The following is a 10,950-nucleotide window of genomic DNA, read 5'->3' as shown; positions in this document are numbered from 1 at the left end:
GGCTTTGAGGTCTCTTTTGCTGAAGCTTTCATGTGACTGTTAGTTGACCCCTGTTGCCTGCAAGATGTAGCACTCTCTTCTCCAGCACCACATCTGCCGTGGTGATAATGGACTGAACCTCTGAAACTGTAATGAGCCACCCCAATTAATAATTTTACTTTGTAAGAGTTGCTGTGGTCATGGTGTCTTTGCACAGCAATAAAAACCCTAACTAAGACAGAAGTGCTTATGTTAGCTCCACCATGATGGAAGGCGCTGCAACAGAATGCAGGGCTGGTGGCCTCACAGCACCCATACACAGGAAGCAGAGAGGTAAATGAGTGACGGTGCTCATCTCCCTTTCTCCCATTTATTTAGTCTTGGATCCCAGCCCACACTCAAGGTAGGTTTTCCCAACTCGGATAAACCTCTCTGGAAACACAGATAGGTCCAGAGGTTTGTCTCCTGACATTAAGTCATGTCAGTTTGTTGGTGAAGATGAACCATCACACCAGATATCATTATTAACTACAGTTTCCATATGATACAATTTATGCCCAGAAGTTATTCATTCTGTCCTACTGTAACTATATATGCTATTGCAGGCACTTTTTTTTCCCTATACCACACTTCTAACTCTGATCCCCCCCCCCCCCAGTCTCTCAGTTTTGACAGGTGTTTAAAAGGAGGATATTTCCTTTTTCTTGTGACAGATACTCAAGTATCCCAGGCTTGCCTTGAACTTACTCTGTGCTAAAGATGATCTTGACCTTCTGATCTTACTGCCTCCATCTCCCAAGTGCTGGGATTATAGGTATGTGCCACCATGCCCTGTTTAGTGGCTTGTGCTTGCCAGACAAGTACTCTACCAACTGAGATACAGCCCCGGTGAAATTAATTTTAAATAACTGGCAGAATTCAGTTAGGAGTCAATCAGCTCTAGGACTTTTCTTTGATGGGAGTCTTTTATGTGTTTTACTAATCCAGTGTCCTTTCTTATTCTAGATTCATTCAGAGATCTCTATTTCTCTAAGAGTCTGTCTTTGTAGACTTGTGTGTGTCAACCACACTTCCATGCCTTTTAGGCAGCCTGACTGTCAAGTCTAATTGCTGTGGTCATTTCTTTGGCTTGCTGTTTATTTATCTTACCAACTCCTTTTTTTAGCCTAAGGATTTGTTGATTTTGTTTATCTTAAGAAACATTCTTAGCTGAGTTGATCTGTATTTTAGTTTTGTTGATCTCTTTTTTTTCAGGGTTTTAATTTTTAATGTTATTTTTGGTTGTTTGTTTTAGTTTTGCTGATCTTTTCTTATATCTGTTTCTGCCCTGGTCTTTGTTATTTCCTTCCTAACTTTGGGCTGAGTTCCAGCTCCTCGAGTTTGCTGGGCTTGCTCTGTTATGAACCCTCCCTACGCTCAGAGCTGTTCTTGCTGGCTCCCATGGAAGTCATGTGATGGTTACTCTTGATTGTCCCTTGATGTGATGTACAAATCACCACAGAAACAAACATCTGGCCACGTCTGTGAGGAAACTTCTTCACTGAAATAAATGAGGTAGGAAGACCCATCCTAAAAGTGAACAGTGTCATCCTACGTAATGGGGTCCCAGACTGAATAAAAAAGAAAGAAAGCTGGATGTTCATTTCTCTCTGCTTTCTGACTGGAGAAGCAACGTGAGCAGCTGCCTCAAGCTTTGGCCTCTGTGACTTTCCCACAAGGATGGACTTTATCCTCACACTGAACCAAATTAAACCCCTCCTTAGGTTGCCTTTGCCCTTTTTGCTTTGTTTTGTTTGTTTGTTATAGGAACTGGAAATAATACGTGTGTTTCCACTTGTGTCTGTTTCAAGTTTAAATTCTTACTGGCCTCTTGATTGTCCCAGAGTTGCTAATATCTGTGTGTTTGGGAGAGCTCCCCTTTCCTTCATGACCCTGATTTCTCATTTCATGAATTCCAGCCAGAAGCTTGGACTCTGGGTTCTCGTGTGGCTGAGTCAGAGTACCTCATACTGGTGGATTCATATACAGCAGAAACTTATGAACACTGGCTCAGGAATTTGTCGAGTCCAAAATCGCAGGGTTGGCCTATGGGGAGGGGTTCTTCTTTGCTTCTCCATAGCAGAAGACAGACTGTGTGTGTGTGTGTGTGTGTGTGTGTGTGTGTGTGTGTGTGTGAAGAGTGGCAAATGTCTCCTTTTATGATAAATATACTCTTGTGATAATTCAGTCTCACTTTATGGTCTAACTACTTGTGGATCTGGGTGTTCAATACTTAGCCTTTGCAGATACAGTCCCTTTCACTTCCCCATGCTGACGTTCCAATGAGATTGGTGCTCTTCTTCTAGATGCCCTGCTAATGGTGTGATCCATAGGCAGTACTGAGATCTCTCATTGAGATCGGTGCTCTTCTCCTAGATGCCCTGATGAAGGCGGGATCCATAGGCAGTACTGAGATCTCTCATCGAGATCGGTGCTCTTCTTCTAGGTGACCTGCCAAGGGCGTGATCCATAGGCAGTACCGCAACGCCTCATCTCTACGTTGTCTTATCTTCTCCCTGAGTTGGTAGATCTGTAAAGCTCTGTTTGGAAGTTAACTGTTAACATGGAAGGATTTAGAGACAGCAGGAAGAGAAAGGGGTAGTTGAACATTGATCTAATCTGTGTGATTATTAAACTGATTGCAGTAGTACAGATGAGGTGAAATTTGGGTGGGTAACCATGAGATAGCTTAGACTTCCTATATACTCTCTAAGACATTGACCAGGCTTGTGTTGGAGAGGCAGCCTAAACACAGCTGTCATAGTTTCTCTTGTTGGTTTCTGTGGAGGCCAGAGGTCAAACTTAGGTGTTATTCTTCAGGAGCTTGCTTCTTGAGTCAGGAGTATTTGATTCAGCTAAGCTGACTAGTCTGGGAGTCCCAGTGATCCCTCTGCTTCAACACTTGTTACCACCAAACTCAGCTTTCTACCAGGATTCTTGGAGCTGAATATAATCCTCATGCTTATTTGGCAAGTGCTTTCTCAACTGAGCATCTTTTCAACCCCTATCCTATCACTGACTTGATGGGACCAAAGAAGAGTCGGCTCAGCTTTATATAGCAGAAAATGGTTGATTATATAATAACACGTGCCAAGGTACAGGACACAGGATGCTGCCAAAGGCTTGAGCATCTATCTGTGGGGAGGGCTGCAATGAAGATATGACTTTTGTTCTTAGATAAGCTTGCACTATCTTTGGGGAGAAACATGTGGTCTGTCCTGAGAACTAAGGGGAGATTTCTGATCTGGTCTCATGGTCCTGTGTGGCAGACCCCAGTATTTTCCTGTCTTGTCCAGGTGCTGGATACATAAGCTTTCTTCAAGTCAGACTACTGTAAGGAATGCTCCCAGGAAAGTTGAACAAAAGTTCATGTTCAATGCTTTCACTTTGTTCATGAGACAAATGATGAAGATAAAAATCTGACCGTGAGTTTTACACTCTTGGAATTGAAGATTAATACAGAATAGATATTAGATAAATTGCTAAGAAAAGCAAATGTGATCTTTGAATCAGCAGAGTTCTAGGTCTCTGTCTTTGGGTGTGAGCAGGGACAGCCTCAGTTATCCTATCTTCAGGCAAAAGCACTAAAGCTCCCTCACAGATGCCTGTTGAGGATCAAGAGAGGTCATCTTGTGCCTGGCATACAGTGAGAAGGGTTTTATGAAGATAAATTTAAATAAACCGGCCACATAGAACTGCAGTCTGGGGCTAGGGTGTGGCTCAGCTAGTAGATGCTGGTCCAGGATGCATTATGTCCTGGCTCATTCCCAGAGCTGTGTGAATCAGATGAGGCAGTGAAAGGCTATAATTGCATTGTATGGAAAGAGGAAGCAAGAGATTCCAAAGTTCAAGGTCTGGCTACATAGCATGTTTAAGGCCAGTCTGAGATACATGAGACTTTATCTCACATTAAAAACAAAAGAAATAAAATTTCAACATAAAGGGAATGAAGGAAAGAAATGTAGTGATTTGACATCGTGTACCAATATACACCCAGAATATTTATATGTAAATATAGTTCAGCCTGAATAAATAGGTTAGCATCTTTTAACCTGAAAAAACATACTCTTAAATACCGCAGACTGGAAACAAATGCTTGTGTAATTTGAAGGCAAGCATCCACCCACTTGATCCCAGCTTATTATTAAGGCACCATGATGATGATGATGATGATGATGATGAAGGTCTAGTGTCAGGAAGATCGCCTTGGGTTATAATCTACCCTGGAAACCCAGTGCTGTGATTCTGAAGTTGTGTATTAAAAGTGAGGGCCCTTGTATGATGCCCTGATCACCCATGTATGTAAAGTATCTGCTGTACAGAAATTTCCCCGACTAGTAACTGTAGTGTTGCTATGATGTTTGTAATTTGGTTGTACCCTTTAATGGCCGTGCGGCACGAATGATGTGAAAAAATTAAACCTTAGTATATCTGTGACATAAACTATGTTTCTGCTGAAAAACAAACTGATGTTCTGTTCTGTGCAAGTTTGACCCAAATCCTGTGGTAATAAGCTTCATCTTAGGAAGCTTGTGTCTGAGACTGTGTTGATGTCAAACATGTAGATAAATGCAAATTAACTTTGTTATAATAATGCTCTCTCATCTAGTTGAAATGATTATGTTTTCCTACCGATACTTTTAATACACAACTTCAGATTCTATTTTCTATCTAATATATTGTTTGTTATTTTAATCTGCTGCTTCAGTTAATGGCGTTATGTTTACATAAGCCCATTCCTTCTCGCTTCCAACACTGTGTTTGTAATGAATCACAGCACTGGGTTTCCAGGGCAGATTATAACCCAAGGCGATCTTCCTGATATTGCTATATCCAGGTCTTTGGGAAGCAGGCAGCACACATATAAGTAAATAAATACATGCTGTCTAACATCCTAGTGAAGACATAAAATATTCTCTTTAAAAATGGGTGTTTTATCTACACACTGCCAAACATGCAGCCTTTTGGCTTTCTTTGAAAGTGGGTGGGTGTTTGGAGATGGGTTCTCCACATAGACCCTGCAGTAGTTTCACGGCTGTTCTTTTCTTTGGGTTTGGAAAATGAGGGAGCGGTGTTGCGCAACAGGGGCAGTGACTATGGTGTGCTGGTGAGAACCTTCTGATATGGAATTCCTAGCATCTCCTCCTTCAGGAAATCTGCTATTTTGCCTGCCAAGGCTTTTTGAGGGCTTCCCAGAGGCCCCAGAGACCTCCCTTGTTCTTTCCTGCAGCTGGGGAGTAGGCATACACAGGAGACTCCTCTCTCACAATGAGTGCAGGCACATGCTTGCCTCCAAACCAAACCACTTAACCAAGCACACACGCATGGATCAGGGGCATCTCCATCTCATTTCTGTAGCAACAGAGTGCAGCTGAGACTGGGACTCTCTTGGTCATTTGCTTGTCCAACATTTGTTAAGGTCTAAGTTCAAGCCCAGTCCCACATAAATTAGATGTGGTGGCACATACCTATGACTTCAGCACTCTGGAGATGTAGGCAGGAGAGTCAGAAGCTGAAGGTCATCCTTAGCTACCTAGCAGTTCAAAGTCAGTTTACAGGGAAAAAAGTAGGAAAAGGAAATTTTGGAGAACTCAGGAAACCCAAAGATGGCATGCAGTGTCCCTGATGATCACTGTCACAACAGCTGAAGTCCACTCCGAATATTCTGGGATTCACTCCTTTTATACATTTTCTCACAGCCGTCTTCCTATGAGACAATGGTTGCTAATTGAGTGTATTTTGGAAGTGTTGAAATTGGGTCTTGGCAAGGCTAAATAATTTGTCAAGGACCACACAGCTGAAGACTGCCAGCATCAAGCACAGAAGGCAGGTCTGCCTGACAGCAAGCCTGCTGTGTGGACTAAAGTCTATGGCCTGTCCCAGGCTCTCAGTGAGAGATGGCCTGACAGTAAGTCTCCTGTGTGAACTAAGTCTATGGCCTGTCCCAGGTTTGCAGTGAGAAATGGCTCATTGCATGTGAAAGCTTACAGGTAGTTTCTTTCATTTTTGTAAAATAAAGGAAAAGAGGTTCTCCCTGTCTCTGGGATGATGCCTCACATTCCCACCAAAAGAGTGTTGGCCATGTCCCTGACAATCACCTCTGCCCATCAGAGGTCCTGGTGGACTTAGGTTTTTTTGTTTTGTTTTGTTTTTTGTTGTTGTTTTTTTTTTAGAGAATATCACCAGGAATAGTATAGAATTATTTCATAGTTTTTGAAATTACATCTAACTTCTATTCTTCCTTCTAACTTTTAATGTGTGTGTGTGTGTGTGTGTGTGTGTGTGTGTGTGTGTGTGTGTGCGTGCACACGTGTATGTATACAGGTAAAAGGACAATTTGGGTAAATCGATTCTTTCCTTCCATCACATGGGCCCTGGGACTGGAATGCAGATTTCCAGGTTTGGTAACAAATGCCCTTACCTGCTGTGCTGTCTTGACACCCCCCACTCCCGGTGTTTCTTAATCCAACTGAGTGGGGTATGGAAATTATCCAGTACCGAGTAACCTCGAAGAAGAGATCTATTAAACCTAGTGATAACTTACCCCAGTGCAAGTCCAGAGCTATGGAAGTTGGGAGCAGTTTGATTTTGAAGACAGCTGTGCAGGGGACAGACCTCATTCTGGCTCCAGGTCAGAGACTTTTGAATAAACAATGGGTAGCCCAAGATCCCTGGGAACTAAAGGAGTGAAAGGAATGGGAAGGGCAGAGTCCAACTTCCTTCTCTGGGAACTTGGCCTGGGCTCCATGAGCCAGCCTTGTCCCACTAGTTCTTGGCTAATCTCTGCAAAGCTCTCTGTCCCATTAGATTTCTCTGATGGAATACTGATGTGGAGAGCCTGGGCTTCTATGCTCTGAGAAGGAAAAGACCTTGGGATTTAGAAGTGTAGGAAACAGAAAGTTATTAAAAGCTTATTTGGACAGTACTATGTGACAAGTCCTTGACATGTGACTAAAAATGTCACAGTCCTAATATTTAGGAGGGACATTTGAGTGCCCTTGGCAGTTGAAGGCAAGCCTCATGGAAGTGATTTCTGGTTATCACTAAGATCAGAATGCCTGAAGGACTGACTTTAGCTTGATCTTCTTTGCAGTTCTCACAGAGATGCCAAGGCAGCTTAGTATTCTTCCATGGAGTGCCTGCTGTTCCCTGGAAACCATGTCTGCAAAGAGCTAAGCCACATGGCCATAGTGAGACATGGCACTCCCTGAGATGGACTCCTGCAGGCGGGACAGGTACATTGTGGGAAAGTGTGTGCCTAATCTTGGTTATTTTATCTTGTCACCCATTGCATGTGACCTGGGGCATTTGCTGTTGGCTTTAGACTATATATGACCAAAGTGACTGCATGGTAAGATGTGTTTTCATCTTGTATGTTGATAAAATACGGATGCTGCAAAAAGACAGTAGCATACATAAGAGCTAGATGTCATGACATTTCAGAATCAGAATGAAGGGACAAAAGATCAACCATCCCATAGTCTAAGTGAAATTATCACCAGAAGCATTAATAATGAGTGAAAGCATGTGCTACAAGCTGGAAGATAAAAGGGAATATTAACTGATAATATAAATCAAAGAAATAGCAGAGGCCTGGCTCTCTGACTGTGAGACTGGAACCACCTACATCTAGATCCAACAGCATAACTGTGAGACTGTAGTCTACTAGAACAGTTTACAGGGCCCGACAGCAACTCAGCAGAGAGTATAACACTTCCCTGATACTCACCTGGCATTTCTCTCCTTCGTTCTCACTAAATTGAAACATTTATATCATGATGATCATTAGTTCTAACCAAGTGGTACACTCACTGCCCTTCCTTGGAAGATGAACCTGAAGCCTGAAGAACCCAGAACACAATGGCCATCTGCATGCTAGAGAGACTGGAAACTGGCAGCTGCTTAGTTCACGAGGCTGGATGCCTCAGACGTCCCAGTGTGGTGCTAAAAGTCCAAAGAATTCTCAGAGAATTCCTTCCCTGGTAAAGAACCTGGGTTTTGATGTCAGCAAAGGGTGCGAGGAGCAGCAGTAGAATAGACAGGATCACCAGCAAGAAGGGAAGCCAGGCATGCGTAAACAGCACTGCTTTCCTCAGACTTCTTCATAAGTGGGCCGCTTGCTGGCAGGTGCTGTCCACTGTGGTGGAGGGTCTTCCTTCACTTCAGTTGGCTCTTTCTGGAAATGCCCTCACAGTTCTACTAAAGGCAAGCAAGCCTTTTAGTTGCTTCTAGATTCAGAGATCCAATCAAGTTGGAAACCAAGACTCATCACCACAGCTCTCTTTCCTGCTCTCTCTTCTTCTCCCTCCCTCCCTCTCCCTCTCAGTGTGTATGTGTGTGGATGCATGTACATATCCCTAGTTGCTCACCTATGAGCACATATGTACATACAATGTGTTTTTCCTGAAATTTCCTTCTCTGATTAAGAGAATTCACTGTCCACAGTTCAGTCCCTGGGGAGCATCCCAGTCTGGGAAAAATGATGCCATCATCAGAGACAAGACAGAAGTTGACACTGGACAAGAACCATCCAAACAAACACTCATGAAACTAGCATATCTTTACTAAAAGTCATTTTCTCCCACAAATGCCTTTTCCCCAACTTCTTCTCTTTCCCCTACTAAAATGGTATATAGCTTCAAATTTTAGTCAGGTTTTGAGTCACAATTTTGTGAACTCCAGCATAATACTTGAATTTTTTTAAAAAATCTGTCTTTCCTTTATCTTTTGATATTTTAAGCCTTTAAACTATTATTATTATTACTGGGTACATGTGCCATCACACACTTATGGAGGTCAGAAGACAACTTTATGGGATCTGTTCTCTCCTTCTACCTATACATGGAATCTGAGAATGAAACTCAGGTTTGTGTGTGTGTGTGTGTGTGTGTGTGTGTGCGTGCGCGCACACACACACGCACACATACACACACACACACAACCACTTCTACCTGCTGAACCATCTCAGTGACCTAGTTTCCCCTCCCCTGTCCCTTTCCTCCCCTCCCATTTTCCCTTCCCTCTTCTCTTCTCTCCTCTTTGTCTCTCCTCTCCTCTCTCCTCTCCTCTCTCCTCTCCTCTCTCCTCTCCTCTCCTCTTCTCTCCTCTCCTCTCCCTTCTTGTTTTCTCTGCTTCTTTCCCATCTTTTGTGTGTGTGGTGGTAAGATCATCAGAACCCAGAGCTTGCACCATGCTAAATACTCTCTACACTTAGCCCGATTGCAAGCCTGTCTTTCTTGTTTCTTGCCAACAGTCTCTCACCAATTTAGCTCACAGTTCTCTAGATATTAAACATACAAGAGTAGAGGGAGTTTTTCTTTCCTGACGAAGAAAATTCAAAATTTCAATGAAATCCAAATTCATTCTTCCTCTCTGTAAGTGCTGCCCCTTTGGCATAGGATCAATGGCATGTGGAAGAATGAATGCTGGTGACATCTGGAGAGTCAGGGCTTTTAACACTGGACTTGAGAAAGTAGTGAGAGATCACCTCTCTACAACAAAAAGGCTCCGCTTGGAGCCTATTCTACTGCAAGTCACAGAGTGACTCCTTGTCCACAGGAGATTATGCTTGAAAATCATTGAAGCAGATTTCTTCCCAAAATAAGGAAGACTAATTTGTGATAGGTAACAATTGCTGGAAGCTGAGCATACTGGTAGAAAGGGCAGACTTCTCCACTGACCCCAGATACAGCAGGGTTTTGTGCTGGGATGTATAATGTCTGAACATTCTCCCAGATCTCAACGGTGTTGTTAAGCAATTTGCTGCACAGTGAATGTAGCTCATCTTCACAAACTCATCACACACTGGCTGAAGTAAGTTCTGGAAATGAGTATCTGTGGCAGCTTTATTTTGTATTTGTCATGCTCAACCATCCCTTCCATGATGGCAAATAATGAAGGTGACTTGGGTGTAGGAGGGAGCATTTGTCCTTGTCTCCTCCTCAGAGGCTTGAGAGAACTAAAGGTTGGAGTGTACTGTAGCAAGGCACTCACATCTAGGTTTCTGGAAACAAGTGACAAAGCCTCTCAGCTTTCTTCAATGTTGTGACAATCATGCCTTGGACATTGTGTTGCATTTTGGATTGCACTGAAATGGAATGATAGTCTTTCCCTGTAGGAAGGGTATTATTTCTACATACAGTCAAGAAGGGCAGCCTTGTCCCCAAGCCAAGAACTGGTGCTCCATCAGATTGTAGAAATAAATTATATAAAGAAACCAGTTATCTACTGGATAGTATAATGAAAACTGATTACCCAGAAGAAAACCAGAGACCCCCATTTCAACCTGAGGGTTATTTTGAAGTTCAGTAGAGACTACATGAACTGCTTAGCAGGGCCATATAGAGCAGTAGCAAAACTGTTCATAGAACTAAATGAACCAAAGAAAAATAGGATGCCTTAGAAGGGTGTGGTTAGAATAGTATTTGACAGAGTCACATCAACTCCACTAAAATTGTTTTACCAAGATGACTTTTAAATATCCAGGTATTTCATATGATGGTTAACTTCATTCACAAGTATAATAAAGACAATACAAACAATGTTAAGAACAGTTAAGTGGCAAGAAATGATATAATACAGATAAAGAAAATGAGATTACGGCCTTGTCAGATTCGATCTCAGGTACCTTAGAGAGTTGGCACTCAGGCTGGCTATCCGGCCAAGGATGGGCTGAAATTGATATTAGGAGGCTGTTCTGCATGGAAACCAAAATGACATCAAGCCCCAATAATTCAATTATAGGGAAGGCTGAGTATGATGGGTTTGTTTCCAGTACAACACAAGAAGAGTTCTGGTTGGTGTCTTATCTTAATTGCTGTTTTAAGATAACAAAGAGGACCAAAATAAAGGACAAAAAAAGAGGAAAATTCAAAGTCTCTTCACATTTGTTCCATAACACAAAGCAAATAAAAGATAACATGGCAAAGTCCA

General features: G+C 42.6%; 1 long non-coding RNA gene across 1 annotated transcript in view; it reads left to right on the top strand.

The window, feature by feature from the left end:
• Positions 1 to 1,248: 1,248 nt before the first annotated feature.
• The window catches only part of LOC121143739, a 31,010-nt gene continuing 21,308 nt past the window's right edge, over positions 1,249 to 10,950 (top strand). Inside the window, exons 1-2 of the long non-coding RNA XR_005881057.1 lie at positions 1,249 to 1,533; positions 7,112 to 7,253. This is a non-coding gene — a long non-coding RNA (uncharacterized LOC121143739). The remainder of the gene's footprint in view (positions 1,534 to 7,111; positions 7,254 to 10,950) is intronic.

Source organism: Mesocricetus auratus, unplaced genomic scaffold (assembly GCF_017639785.1).
Source record: "Mesocricetus auratus isolate SY011 unplaced genomic scaffold, BCM_Maur_2.0 Super-Scaffold_100013, whole genome shotgun sequence".
Taxonomy (NCBI): Eukaryota; Metazoa; Chordata; class Mammalia; order Rodentia; family Cricetidae; genus Mesocricetus; species Mesocricetus auratus.
This window is presented reverse-complemented; position numbering and strand designations above follow the sequence as displayed.